Source organism: Sinohyriopsis cumingii, chromosome 2 (assembly GCF_028554795.1).
Source record: "Sinohyriopsis cumingii isolate HCF-2022 chromosome 2, ASM2855479v2, whole genome shotgun sequence".
Lineage (NCBI taxonomy): Eukaryota > Metazoa > Mollusca > Bivalvia > Unionida > Unionidae > Sinohyriopsis > Sinohyriopsis cumingii.
The window spans coordinates 123,804,976-123,821,065 of record NC_142962.1 but is presented as its reverse complement, the minus strand read 5'-3'; the positions used below and the strand labels follow the sequence as shown (position 1 = coordinate 123,821,065).

At 35.5% G+C, this 16,090-nt stretch overlaps 1 protein-coding gene across 2 annotated transcripts in view; it reads right to left on the bottom strand.

Annotated features, from left to right (window-relative positions):
• Positions 1-7,414: 7,414 nt before the first annotated feature.
• The window catches only part of LOC149805744 (uncharacterized protein C19orf47-like), a 70,271-nt gene continuing 61,595 nt past the window's right edge, over positions 7,415-16,090 (bottom strand). For both annotated transcript variants that reach the window (XM_089950414.1, XM_089950413.1), the window contains exon 10: positions 7,415-7,817. The gene's annotated coding sequence lies outside the window, so the exon portion shown is untranslated. The remainder of the gene's footprint in view (positions 7,818-16,090) is intronic.

Genomic DNA, 16,090 nt, shown 5'->3' with positions numbered 1-16,090 from the left:
GTCACTGAACTACCAGGTTCAAACCCTGTCTCTGCAAGTTAAATTCTGGAACTAACAACTCAAGAAGGTTGACTGGACATGCCAGCAAAAAGCTTTTATTATGTTTTGGTTCAAAATGATACCATCAAAAGTGAGGCTCACATTGATCACTCTGATTTCATGAGTTGAAACCAATATCCCATCTTCCATGATGCTTTAAAGTGTTGGAAATCTTGGAGCAGTAACCTTTGATAGTAATTGGGGTTTATCTTTTCTCCTCAAACAGCCAGAAAAAGAAATAAGCTAGTTGTGGGAATGAGACACTGAAAGATAACGTCATTTACTTTGCACCAGTCCCTAACAAGTACCACTTTCCTTTGTACATTTTTAAAGAGGAGGGCCTTCAAACTTCAAAGATTTCTCTCCACAATCAAAGATTGAAATTCCTTTCTTTGGACAGCTCTCCCAACAGGAGTCAGGCATGAAGGAGGAGCAGGCGCCAGTTCAAATGGGGATGAAATACCTGTGATTATGGCTGTTTGAGTAAATGCGGCTTGCCAGGAGTTTTCTGGGCACATATGTTGCTAGATTGAGTAGATCACCAATGCTGAACTTGTCCTGAAAGGGGCTATCAGAACCAGTTTGCAGTTCTGACCCCGCAATTTCAATATTAATTTTTGCACTAGACAGTAGGGAAACTGGTAAAGGCCCCAAACCCCTCCCAACTGATTGATAATGTATCTATGGCATAGGCTTCTTGGTCTAAGGCAGAGTAGACAATGGCGGGCAGTTTGTGGTTCCACCTTGTCTGTCAACTTGTACTCTCAAAGCACACACATGGTAAACAATTGATTGACAAATGTACCATTCTGTATCAAGGATGATTTGACCCTTGCTTGACAAGGTCAGCCATGGCGTTGAGCCTGCCAGGTATGTGTCTAATTTACTTTCAAATCAGAATGCATTAATCTAAAGTTGGAAGCTTGGTGGTAATTTATCCAAATGCATCCTACACCAGTATGATGAAAAGGTTGATATTTTAGCCCTAACTCGCATTTGGCAGTAGCAGACATTCTGAGGCTGGTAACACTTGCTTGTGACAGACACTCTGAAACTAAACTCAGTCCATTCCACAGATAAATCCAAGTTTGTTAAGGAATCAACGGTATTCCAACACTAAATGTGAGTCATCATCATCTGGACCTACATTCTTGTCCATGTAAAACATTCCTAGTGGCACAGACGAGGCACTGCCATCATCCCTAAATGGTATTATAATATCATTCCAAAAGATAAGCTGTTAAGCAGTAAAATCTCTGACTGAAATGGCTGAGTAAAACTTGGCTGGTATGGACAGTCAAAGAGTGTGATGGCTGGATGGTCAGCGTGAAACAGATGGATCAGCTGGACTGATACACACATGGTTTGACTTTGTTTGCTGCTAGAATGGCATCTTATGGTGTGAAGGGAGGTTAAAAATGTGTCATCAAGATTTGTTAAAAGCTCCGTGTGCCCAGAATTATATGTCTGATGGACATGCTTTGACATGCAATGAGATTTACATTAGAATTTAGAACACTGCCCCATAAGGTCAACGTTATCATAAAATGCACCCCCACCCCCCAACTGAGTAACATCATCTCCTGCAGCAGTCAAGACATTGGTAGCTCAAGCAGTGTCTGGGATGAATTTAGGGATGGCAACTCTGCAGCCCATTGTTCCTCCAAATTTGCATTTGTTGCCATTGGCATAATATGCCTGATTTTGGAGATGGGGGGTCCATTGTGACATCTACTATTCTCATGATCAATGCCATTTTAGGGTGAAGGCTTCAAATGTCACATTTTGCTTTTAGTGCATTTTCATAACAGTGGAACAGATATTTTCTGACCAAAGACTGCATTACATTATTGCATGGAAATATTTATCACAGTCTGTACACTTTACCTCTTTTCACAGAAGAATGTGGACATACACTGGTCTCCCATCTGACTGAACGTTATCCAACCACAGCATATTTATGCAGTAGATATGTGATGCAAATCTGACTAAAAATCAAATACACTACTGCAAATATCTGGTCACAAATACATTACAATTAATATGGGAATTTCTGCATCTAGTAATCGCATTTCAATATAATGTATTGTTACAGTTGCCAAAGTGAAACTTTAGGGTAAACATTTACTCTAGGCCTACTGTGTACCGTATCAATGCGATATCACACACATTGATCATTCTGTTTTGAAAAATGATTTTTTCATTATAAAATGTTCAGTTTATTCAGTTGGATGCTTGTTCTTTGATTTATAGTATAACGCTATGATGTCTGCAGTGTGGCAGTTTATAGTAATGTCTAGCAGATATGTAGCATGATATCCCACCCAGTCACATTATCCTGACACCAGGCCAACCAGTCCTACCTAACACTAACCTTTTACCTCTTAATGCTAAGCGCCAGCACCAAGTGAGGCAGCTGCTGGTACCATTTTTATGAGTCTTTGATATGACTTGGCCGGGGTTCGAATCCATGACCTCCTGCATCTAAGGCAGATGCTTTAACCACTTAGGCCAACGGAGCAGTCCAGAAGAAAAGAAACACAAAGCACAAATTAGTAATACAAAATATGATTAACTTGCTAAATCACTCATTTTACTAAAGGAAAATGAAAAGAGAGTCATGTCAGATGTCTACAGTATATGTTTGAATGCATATATTAACTGGCTAATACTATCTTCATTACTATCGGAGAAAGTTAAGAAAGTCAAAGTCTCGCTAACTCGTAAATGAAAACACGAGGTCAATTATAGCATGGAATAGTTGGTCTTAAATAGTTGAGTCCAAAAAGGTGACAAAATCACTCAAATTTGAAAGAAATTATAAACATAATGTATACAACCTGCAGCAGAATGATTATTTCAATCAAGAAGTCCAAAAGGAATATTGGATGGTTCGACTAGAACAGAAAAATGGCTTGGGTTTTTAGAGGTAAACTGTTATCAGTACAGCAGTGAAGCTAAAAACTAGTGACACCTGGCGGTGGCAAGGGGAGGCCATGGGCAAGAGTTATTGCCCTTAGTCTTTCAGAGATGGACAGAAAAAGACATTTTGTTTCTTAGTAGCAGTATTTGCGAGGTAGCAGGCTACTATTCCTAATGTTGTTGTTGTTGTTGTAGGGTTTAACGCCATTTTCAGCACACAATAGGCTATACATGGCGGCCAGTATCAATGGTGGAGGAAGAACCTGGGAAGAACCAACGACCCACGAGAAGCTACTGGCAAGCTTTCTCACATACCCATACTGGCCGAATCCGAGACTCGAACCCACGCAGACAAAGGTGAGATGGCAGTGATCCGTAATGGAAAGCGCTTTAGACCACTTGGGGGCCCTACTATTCCTAATGTAATGTCATTGAGGAATGTATTTGAAAAAGAGGCACATAACCAGCATATAGCTGTCTTATATTCATGAGAGAATGACCATAATATAGGTTACAATTCCGACTGATGATCGAATAAATCATCATTTATCTATTTTTGTTTTGTTTGATATCTACCTTTGATTATAACTGGTGGATCTGTCCTTTGTTTTCTGACAGCAATTCAGGCAAGTTAATTGTTCAGGCCTTGGAACTGACATGGGTAAAGAGGGAATTTTGTCGGAACCCCATTGTTCTACAACACTAATCCACATCAAGTAACTGAATTAAAATCTGAAGTGGATTTAAGAGAATAGACGCATAACTGTGGTACTAACTAACTGGTTTCCAAAATCAATACTATTATTGATCTGTCAAGTAGATATATGCAATATGAGACTTCCACTGATTTGCAGCACTGGTGGAGTTTCATGTGTACTACAAAATTCAGCATGATTACTGTATACAAGAACATGTACTCATATAAGGTCACTTATATCAAAGCAAACCACCACTGCAATATTATTGCATATATTTTTTAAACATTATTTCTGGGACTATTTTTGTATTTTAGAGACATTATTAAAGTTAATTATTGCCTACGATTCAAAGCCAAGAGATGTACTTCAGTACGAGTTAAAATCTTCAATGTACATGTGGTAATGTGATGATGTCATTAAATGCGAGCTTTGTTGCCATAATACTGGTACCACCTGTTAACAAATTAGGTATGGACATTTTCAAATCAGAAAATGAAATTACTGGCGACTTTCCAAAGATAGTCTAAAATGAAAATGTTGTCTGCTTGGTCATCCAATATGGCCATCATATTGGAAGAAATGCTGCTTGGGCATGATCACATGATTTGCACAAAATTTGTGTGACTTCATGCACGAGGACAATGGTGAAGCATAAAAGATCCTGCAAATTAATTTCAAGTCATGAAGAATACAATTTTTTTCAGCCGTTCACCCTTCAAGTGCTTGTAATGACATAAACCAGTAGAAATATTGTAGTATTTTTACAAATTTATTTGGTTGGAATGGTTGTTAAACTAAATTTGATTGGCACTTTGGGCCCTGTAACAAGCATTCTGTCATAGTTTGAACCTTGCATCAAAGAAGTCTTACAAATGCACATTTATAATATGGGCCATCTAGAAAATCCCAAATGGCTGATTCTCAGTGTGGTTAATCTGCAGATGATGATTTCATTTGGCAAATGTTGGCTGATCCTAGCAATGAATGCAATTTATTTTTAAACTTGTGAAGCATATCAGATTACTGGAACTGGGAAAGTGTTAAAGGAAATACATTTGAGTGATTTTGAACCAGGAAATGGTGTTAAACATGAGTCCAATGTACATGCTGGATGGACAAAAACAAATGGTATGTCGGTCAAACCTTCCTCCATTCCAGCGGTATTTCAAAGTTAAATGTAGAAAAGGCAGAATAAAATTTAAAATTAAAAGTGCAGACAATTTAAAAGTAGAGTGCACTTTTCACTTCTATCAAATATTTTAGTCCTGCAGGATCTTGTGTTACAAAACCTTAGAGCCCCATATAAATTTAATAAATAATAATCTAAAAATGAAACTAAGAAGATATTTGATCAAAATACCTCTGTTTGAACAAGTAGCCTATGGCATGGACTAATCCTAATACAGCATTATGGAACAATAAATCTGGCACAGTAGTCAGTAGAGTGATAATATAAGAAAGTTGAACTTTGGCAGAGCTTAAGTTAGTGAAAAATCTTATTTTTTGTGTGCAGAAGTATCCAGAAGATAATACCTGTGAGCTGTGCAAAATTGTACATAATGACCATAAAGAGCAGTTTTCAAATTTGTACCAGCTGGCTAAGCTAGCTATGTATATGCCCATTCAGACAGCAGGCTGTGAAAGAGGTTCTCAGTACAGAACAATATTCATACATAGATAAGGAAAAGCTTAAGGTCAGGAAAAAAAATCAAAAGATTAATGCTATTACAACTAAAATCAATACCTTTTAAAGATTATGATTTCAATAGGGTCTAACAGAGTGGAGCTGGAAGAGAGAGAGATGGATATTGAAGTGTTAGGTAAATATGAAACTATGGTTGTCTCCCCCCCCCCTTTGACTTTCCCCTTATTTCTGTGACAAGAAGGGAAATTGCCCCTTAAGATAAAATCCTGGAAGCATCTATGCAGTGGCCATTTATTTTGAAAAATTTAATCGCTAATTCTCCAACATGGGGTTTTCGTTGAAAGTCTAGTTACTTAAATAAAAATGGTACAGATCTGACATCCAATATGGCCACCATAGTGGCCATCTTGAAAATTGCTACTTCTCCTGAAGAGACAGTCATATATACATGGCGTTTTCACTCAAAGAATTCTTATATCTAGTTGGTCCTATATGAAAATGGTACCAATCTGATGTCCAGTATGGCTGCTACAGTGGCCATCTTCAAAATCGTGTTAATGCTGCTCCTAATTATCATATCAGCATGGGGTTTTCACTAAGAGACTTCTTATGATATCATGCTAATCATAAGTAGAAATGGTACTGACTTTACATCCAATATGGCTGCCATAATAAAATCTTGTTATCAGAGCTCTGCTTGAACAGAAAGTCATATATATGTGTGGTTTTCACCAGAAGAATTTGTATGATGTCAGTTGGTTTTAAATGAAAATGATACCAATCTGATATCCATTATGGCCACTACATCAGCCATTTTGAAATTTTTGTTTATTACTACTCGTCTTGAATGGAAATTCATATCTTGAAAACATTGTTATCTCTACTCCTCTCCAAATAGAGGGCTACATCAACATGAGGTTTTCTCCTATAGACTTCTTATGACACTCAGCTGGTCCAAAATCAAAATGGTGCCAGTCAAACATCCAATATGGCTGCCACAATGACTGTTTTTGCCATGTCATAAACCAAATGGTGCCAGTCAAACATCCATTATAGCTGCTAAAATGACTGTTTTTGCCATGTCATAAATCAAAATGGTGCGAGTCAAACATCCAATATGGCTGCCTCAATGACTGTTTTCACCATGTCATAAATCAAAAAAAACCCAGTCATATATTAAATATGGTTGCAAGAAAACTGTCATAAATATCTTGTCACTAATCCCCTGAATTGATGATCATTAGGACATGGAGTTATCACCAAGTTCTAAATGAAAATGGTATCAGTTGTGCATCCAATATGGCTACCATGTTGACTGTATAATACAATCTTGTCATCGCTACTTCCCCTGAACGGATTATCAAATGCAAATCATACATCCAATTTGGCTGCCATGAAGACTGTCTTAAATATCTTTTCATCACTATTCCTCCTGCATGGATGATCATATGACATTAGGTTTTCACCAAATGACTTCTAATAATGTCTTCTTTATCCAAATTGAAAATGGTGCCCAGCTGACATGCATAACTGCAGGAAATTATCCTGAATTCTGGAATTTTTGGGGTCCAGAAGTACTTTTTGCCCCTTTTTCATTGCATCAAGAAACCACCCATATCGTCAAATGTAAATCTTAGAATTGCTTAATACACCTGAACCATCTGTAGCTAATATTTGATGTAACTTTCTGATATACATGTCCAAATAATCATTTAAAAATGGGCATGTTAATTTTATTCAATTCTTTGTATAACAAAATGTATGGTTCCTAGATCTTTGTCATAAATGTGTTTTACCAGATTTTGAAACAAAGCAATCTTTGAAAGAGAATTCAATTTGAAAATGCTCAAAATGAAGGGATTCATTTTCATAATTTAAACTTCCTTAGATTGACTATTATTTTAGGTTTCCACTATAACAAAGTCAGACATTTTTGGTAACTTGAATGTGAACTAAAATGTTGCAATTATGATCAAAAAATATAAAAGTCACAACTGACTCAACAACAGGATAAATAAAAGCTGTCATAAAATAGAATGATTATGAAACCAACTTGTTATTATAGAACTTTTTAGCCTGAATTTAGATAATATAAAATTATACGAATAAAAACTGTTGCCAAGTCTTTATTTCAAAATACTTATCAACATGAACTTTATCTTTTTAAAATATCAATAGTTCTGTCAATATGTAAAACAAAGTCAATAAACTCAGCATTATGCTTCCAAATTTAAATTCTGCTTTTAATACACATCTGAATTTATATAGAATACATTTCTATAAGCTTTGGGCAAGAGGTATTTTACAAACATTGTCAAACTTCAAGTGGAGTATTCAGTTCTAATCTTCAGATCACTGCCGTTAATGGCAGTGCAGATTTAAAATTCTACCAAAAAATCACTTTAGGTTATCCTTTCTTCACAAAGTCTGCTTTCCATGTTGATGAAAAATGCCTTTACTGTCACAAGTGCTCACAGTTGGAATTTTCTGCAGTCTTAATCTACTCTTCACACCTAAAATATAAAGAAAAGTCCTAGTCAGACATATAGGTTGAAATAATTGTATTCTTGGCTACCCTTCTCTTCAATGAACACATAACTGTACACATTCAATATTGACAAGTTTTATCTGTAAGGGCTGTTGCATTAAAACGTATAGTAGTCTCCCATAGATGAAGTTTAGAACTTTGTATTATTTTCATATGAACTGTTTGAGTAACGATAGTACCCTGCTATATATTTGTACAAAAACTATCGGCCATCTCTGGGTACCGGGTATGTTTTCATGGAACAGTCCTAAGGAAGACATTACGACAAAATCATCAAAGTCTCATCCAGAACTTAGAAATCTTGAAAATTGCAATAAAGTAATTAAAATGAGTCCCTCAAAGGAGAATGATGCTAAACTTGTCAAAAAGAATATCTAGGAATTAAAGGTATAATCATTTCTTCCATCAATGATATTTTTCGCTGACAAGATTTTCAAATCAGCTGTTTTGGTGGACAATGGATGTCAGATTAGCACCATTTAAAACCATGAAGACATCTTATGGTTAAAACTCCATGTGTATATGACCATCCATTCAGGGGATATAGTGACAACAAGATGACCATTGTGACAGCATTATAAGACTGGCAACATTTTTATTTAGGACCAATGAGGTACCATAAAAGGTATTTTGATGGGAACCACATGTTGATATGGCCATCCATTTGGGAGGATAAGATATAACAATATTTTCAAGATGGCCATATTGAGACAGTTCACCTTATTTTTGGTTAGGCCAACTAGACACTATAAGAACTCTAATGGTGAAAACATCATGTCAAAAAGACTTTCCATTTAAAAGGAGTAGCAATTAACAAGATTTTCAAGATGGCCACCTAGGGATCCATACTGGATTTCAGATCAGCACCAGTTGGACGTAAGATTGGTACCATTTTCACTCAGAACCAACCAGACATCATAAGAAGCTTTTAGTACAACCTGATGCTGATACAACTATCCAATGAGGAGTACTAATAACAAGATTTTCAAGATGGCTATTATGGCAACCATAATGGATGTGAGAGTGGCACATTTTTCATTTAGGACCAATTAGACATCATAAGAAGTCTTTTAGTGAAAACCCCATCTTGATATTACCATCCATTTAGGAGTAGTAGCAATAACAAGACTTTCCAAATGGCTTCTGTAGCAACCATACTGAATGTCTGAGCAGTACCACTTTCATTTAGGAATAGATAGACCATAGGATGTGTGTGTGTGTGATTTGGATTTTTAACGTAGCTTTAACAATTTTTCAGTCATATTGCTACGATGTCTGCAGTGTGGCAGTTTATAGTGATCCCTAGCACTGGGGCATCATGTTGCTGACATGTAACATGATGTCCCACCCAGCCACATTATCCTGACACCAGGCCAACCAGTCCTAACACTAACCTCTTAATGTTGAGCGCCAAGCAAGGCAGCTGTTAGTAAAATTTTTGTAAGTCTTTGGCATTACTTGGCCAGGGATCGAATCCACGATCTCCTGCATCCGAGGTGGACGCTCTAACCACTAAGCCACTGGAGTGGTCAGGCCATAGGATCAAGATGTGTGCAAACTTTCAAGGCAATCTACAAAGCAGTTTAGAGGGGAAGTGACAACAAGCTTGTAACAACAGACCATCCCATAAATTCTTCTGGTCTATGAACAGTAGAGCTAAAGATGAGGTGAGATTAATAAAAGCCACCCAATAACTTACAGAAATCTTGAAGAAAAAACATCCAAGTTATTTTTAAAAAATGAGGTGACATTAATAGAAGCCATCCAATGCTCTGGTGTGGGATAGGGCAAAATCCTACTTAGGGATCTAAATTTGTTGGCTGAAACTAACTTTGCCAAGTTCCTTGTCTGCATATTTTGACCCTAGGATGGGATTATCACTTTCCTACACCAAGGCTTATAATGGATATTTTCTTTTCATTTCTGTATCAAACCAGTAAAAATCATAATGATCACACCCTGGTTTCACCAAAATGCTCAAAATTTCTCCTCAAATTAAGATTTCATATTAATTACTTGTGACATTTCAGATGCCAATATTTTTGTCAGATGTAAAGATAGTGGAGATGATTCAAAATAACATCTTACTTTTAAAATTTACACATGGAAACCATTTTAATTGTATAAAAAAGCTGACAAATTCTGACAAGTTGATAAAATCCTCAGAATTTATAGAGAATGTAGGCAAAAAGAATATTAAAGATTTTATGAATATTTTAATCTTTAATGCATGCTGAATGTTCTGTGAAAAAATCTGTTTCCAATCAGGCAATAAAAAAGATATTAAAAATCTCAATTTGATGAGAATTTGAAAAATTTACTGAAAGTTGGGCCTGATGAATAAATTCCAGTGTGCTGTGATTTTAATTGATATCATATAGGTGAAAGGCAAGATCAATCATGGGCAAACTCGTACATGTACAAGAATGAGTCAATAGTTTTTCTGTACCAATGGATAAACTGACACATTTAATATCGTAAAGATTACTTTTCTCTCTATCAAGGAATTTATCTCCCCATTGTAGATGCTTTGCTAAACAATACATAGTGGAAATATATGACATCTTGATTAAGTTTTATCCTGCCTTTTTCTGAGAAAAATGTGAGAATTGTCTATCGATGGTAGCCACACTGTTCAAGTTGTTGCTAAGCCGTTATTCCAAAATATATGTGCCAATACATTCTGTGTAACCCTCGTTAGCTGATCATTATACACTGTATAAAAAATCAATAGTTTTGTTTATATAAATACTCAACTTTAAACCAACTGACTAAAATCACTTCTTTATATTATATATTTATATTATTATAAAGTTTGCAGATGTCAACATTTTTTGACATTACCTGTAAGATCAGGGGTCAAATCTGCATATGAATTTAGCATATACATGGTGCAAATGTCATTAACAGATTTTACTTTCAATAAATGCATCCAACATAATAAATACCCCTCCATTTATATCCTGTGGAATTTTGATAGCAAAATTACTGCAGATCAGCTAAGCAAAATTGAAAATAAAAAAGTTAAAAAAACCGCATTACATACAACAAATAACTTGCATTGCAACGTTTAATCAATTAATGGCATAGTTCAAGTTCAGCTATAAAAACAAGTGCAGACCTGCCAACCCAAACAAGACCATCTCAGTAAAGCAGTTGACTTTTTACCAGCTGCTGTTATAAATTTGGAAAAAGAGTAACTTAAAATGCTAGGTATTCAAAATTGCAGTGGTAAAAATAATGTTCAACTGAAAAGTTTCAAAAGTACATAGATCTTATTTTATCTCCAGTACAGTTGCACAAATTTCAGTTCCAAACTCTATGCAGCTTAATGGCTTGTTGCCATCTCTCAACTTGATATAATTCTTGGAATTTTTTTAATTTCACATGACGATGGCAATCACATCTCCCACTACATGAGGAATGCACATCAACAAGTGATGTCCAATAAACATAACTGTGTCGCTTCGTGCTGCAGTTTTTATTCTCAAGAATCTGAATATTCCTATTTCTGTGTTGATCATTAACACTTTTTAAGAGGCTTGCGTTCCCTTTCATCTTCAACTTCTATTGCTTGTTGGAAGCCATTTTAAAAAATGTATATAATACACAGTTTGATCAGAATGACATTTTGCATGAAAAAAAATGTGTGCAGTTACTGTAAAGTTAGTCTGGTTCTCTGATTAACTTCATTAAATCTGAAGTGAAATCCGGATCCAAATTAATCATGGATGAGCCATTTATCTGAATTTTACAGCAACAATCTTATTTCCATAGTTCTTGCTTTTATTCTATGTCTGTATTTTAAAAGTAATTTTTCATAAGACTTATGTGGCAAAATCATAAGGGTTAGCAGCCTGCAAGAGGCTCAAGCGGGCATGGTATGTTCCACCTAGCTGACATCTGCTAATAGCCAAATGCAAGAACAGCTGGCGAAGAAATCTTCGTCAGATGGATGCTTTCTAAACTGGATAGATATTTTTGGTGAAAATGCAACCAGCTTTGAAAGTCTGGATGCCCAGCAGACTTTTTTTTAACTGCCCTGTACATTACCACAGCTGCATAGACTTTTGTCATATATTAATATTATTAAACAATTTTTGTGACACACACACACACACACACACACAGAGTGCAACCTTGTTAATCCAGATACATTTGTTCCATATAATTGAATCATGCAGAATTTTATTTTATGATGTCATCATAGCATATACATGCACTGTACATGTACTGTATATTTAATAATGGTTGAAATAAATTAATGAGTACATATATTGCCTAATTCACTATATTGTAACAGCAGATATCCTGAAAATGCAGCTTCTGGGTGATCTTTATGCTGGCAAATATTTTTAATGCTGGGCAGTATCTCTACTCATCCATGTTTGATTGATGGTGTCACCATAATAACGTAAAATGTATAATGAATACAAACTGATTTCTCATGGTTAAATGCCTCTTTGAATTTTCTTTTTTTAAACAAATTATTTCAAGATTACTGAGGCAAGATTTGTAGTAATTTTACGCTTTAGTCCCTTATTTTGATTTCCAGATCCAAAATGCAGATTTCTAGATTAGCAGAGGAAATTAACATTTAAGAATTCTGTTCCTGCCAAACTATGTCCAGATTGAAGATTTCCAGGTAAACGAAGTCCAGATGAACAAGGTTCCTCTTTATATATATATATATACATATTTGTCCTAATTGCACACAAAATTTGTATCTCACAATCAGTCCTGCTTATGGAAACTGTCACCCATGTTTAATCACTTTAAGATCAGCAAAGAAAATATAACTGAACAACTTCCTTTTTCTTGATGGTGTCTCAAATTCCCTGTTTTCTTGCATTTGGCCACCCCTTATCAGAAACTTATCCATATTTTAAACTTTCCACATGCCTTTAACTAAAGTTATCCAGCAATTGACACATGCTCTACAACAAGTGTCCACTTCTTCAACAGACAAATAAGAAAACATTTACCAGATCAGTCATTCAGTTTCAAGCCAAGGATGAAAGATACCTACACCAGATGCTGGTTTGTGGACAAATGATGAACATTTATAAGCCTTGTGTCTTTAAGGGTTCACCATGAAGGATTGGTTATATAGAGACTGTGATTATGTAATAATTGAATTACTATCATATAATGTTTCTATTACAACAGTCTGACTTATCTGGTCATTTAAATATTACTTATAACACCGCATTTATGACAAAAGAATATACAAGACATAATGGTATCAAAAACAGGACAAAAATCAGTTGCATATACAATTACACTATTATATGCTCATTTTTTCCCCCAATAACTATATATTGTCAGATGTGTTCAGTACTTTTCCATATTACACTGCTTCATACTGCACAACACCGGTGTCTAGAAATAGTGTATTAGGAACTACTCTGATTGTAAAGAAATAAACGTGTGTTCATGTAGCAGATGCTATAGTTTTTGATTTATTACATTTGTTTATAAAACAAGCTGTTTGATCCATTTGACAATAAAGATGATAAAGTTAACAATGTGGAAAAGTTCAGTGAGTCACATAGAAGCATTCAAACAAGCAAAGGAACAAACATGATATTCATAAGCTCAACAACAAACATCAGAGACACAGTAATTGAAAATACCATGCAGATCATATAAACAGTTATTTTGGAGAAATATTCATGATTTTCGCAAACCGAATGATTCAGGCTATTACCAGTGCTCTCTAGGGTCTACAAAAAAATCAGAGAAAAGTATTCTGAGGCCAAGGACTATCGCATATCCATAGCTGCCAACCTTCCAGGCTCACAATTGGTGAAAATAGGGATAAAAAGTCGTGAATTTGGACACGAATTCGTGAATAATACCATGACAATAACTCCGTCCACTCTGACTACTCCGACCGTCAATACTACACTATATCAAGTTCGCAAAATAAAAATAAAACATTACATATATGCAGAAATATTTATTTACCAAGACATGATACTGTGGCAGACTTGAACTTCCTCAACTGCTTGATCGTAAATTTGTTTTCTAAACAGTTCCGACTTCTTGCCTGCTGGTTGATCTTGGGGACAAATTGCTGACAAATTTTCTGCAGCTAAGGTGGCCTTAAAGTCTGTCTTATTTTTCCTCACTAAAGAAAATACTCTTTCGCTGTCACTGTTGCTGTGAGGAATGCACAGGAACTGCAGCATTTTTGGTTCTTCCACAGGAAAATTTGGAAGCGATTTTCGAGTCCGGGAACATATGTCAGAACAAATGTTTAGCATGGTCTCCAGCTGATAAAGGTAGATTGTGTTCGACACGAGAAAACTCACAAATAATGCTTAAGCGTTGGTAGCCTGCGGGTCTTCCACCAATGGTTTAAAATATTCCTGAGATGAAATCTGCGAATTCTTAATTTTCCCAACTTTACGTGTTTTTTGCAACCGACGTTCTTCCTCACATCGTCTCTGCGATGGCACACTGAGTGCAAAAAGCATGAATGAATATCAATGTTTAATGGCAGAATGCACGGTCAATTTTTGATATATTCCAAATTAAACTTCACTTTTTGAGTAATACATTTCTTTTTCCGTGGCGGGGAAAACATTTTCAAAATCTTACATGCGATGCTGAACGTTAACCGGAATCGGTGTTTTGACGCATGCGCGGAGCAAATTTCCGGTTAGGCCCCAGTTTCTCTCAAAGGCATTTGTAAAACTCCTCTTATACATATAGATTAAAATAGGCTAAAATGCTTGCGACCGGGCCAACTGTACTAATCGGCTGTAGATCTACTAATATCGTGACCAGCGGTACCGGACCGTTTCGGCAACTGCGAATATCACGACTAGCGCTTAACGGAAAATCTGTTATTTTATTAAAGATTTAAAATAATTGAGGATCGGAAAATTCGTGAATTTTTGTCTTACGGCGTGAATTCGTGAATCGCTGAAAAAGTCGTGAAATTCACACCAAATTCGTGAGGGTTGGCAGCTATGCATATCTATCAGAGACGTACCATTTTACTAGTCACTCAAAACACTAAATTTGAGAAAATAATGTAAATGAAGGATTTGGTAGGAAACTTACAGCCTCAGAGCCAATAAGCCAAGATGATGAAAGAGTATTATTTCCACTAGTTAAATGAACTACATGTATCACACAACCAACAGCTGCTTTACTATTTTCCTTGTTTAACTATTTTGATACAATGTTAGGCTAGCGATAGAAGACTTACACTGTATGATAGAGGTCATAGCTGTGGTCACTCAAACACCAAGCATGCAAGTGACTGGGCATAAACTCTTTTAGCTGGTAATAAGAATGGTAATAAATATACGTATATGTATACATCCTGAATTTCTTCAACATGTACTTTCTAGTTATTTCTGCTAAGCATAATGATATCCATATCATGGAAAACCTGATACACACTTAAATTGTACTGGAGTTTCAACATTTCCAAGTAAAATCACATTCTTATTATTGCACTGAATTGACCTAATAATCCAGCCCATCATAAGCAGAAAAACAGAATTGAGTTGGATCAACAGAAAAACAAAACCCATTCATTCCAGGCCAACTGCAAAAGTTTTTTCAATGCACATTCATTCAAAGCATTACTCTAACTTTCAATTTTAAGTAGACCAAAACAATAATTTCTTTCAAACTAATGTCGAGCACATGGTGATCAAAGATCACTGGGAGGTACTATGTGCACATTAATATTCTTACATATAGCATTAATTACTTTATTTATTGTAGTGTATTCCTTTATTATTAAACCTAAGGTAGGAAAAATATGTGAGTATGTAATAAAAACATTACAGTATTTGTATGGAACATATGAACTAACTTGTTCAGATCATACTGCACTCTCAAGGTCATGCAGTATTACTCAGAACAAAACTCATTCATATTTTCCCATACAAATGCAGTAACCTATAAATACAGCCCTGGTGTCAAAACAACATATTAGCATGATATCAGACTAGACAATAACTTAAAAAAACAAAAACTTACCATAATATGCTTTCATTATTTCAAAATCTTTTATCAAAATAAAGTTGTTATTTATAATAAAAAAATACATCTATAGTTCTTTCAAAATACAAAAGAAAAGAAAATTTTATAGTAAAGTATGCTTCTTTGAGAATACTTACTCAAAGCCTGTTACCTCCCAAATCCAGATGTACTAAAAGATGAAAATTCATCTTTTCCGTCTATAGTATACAAAGAGCAATAACTCCTGCC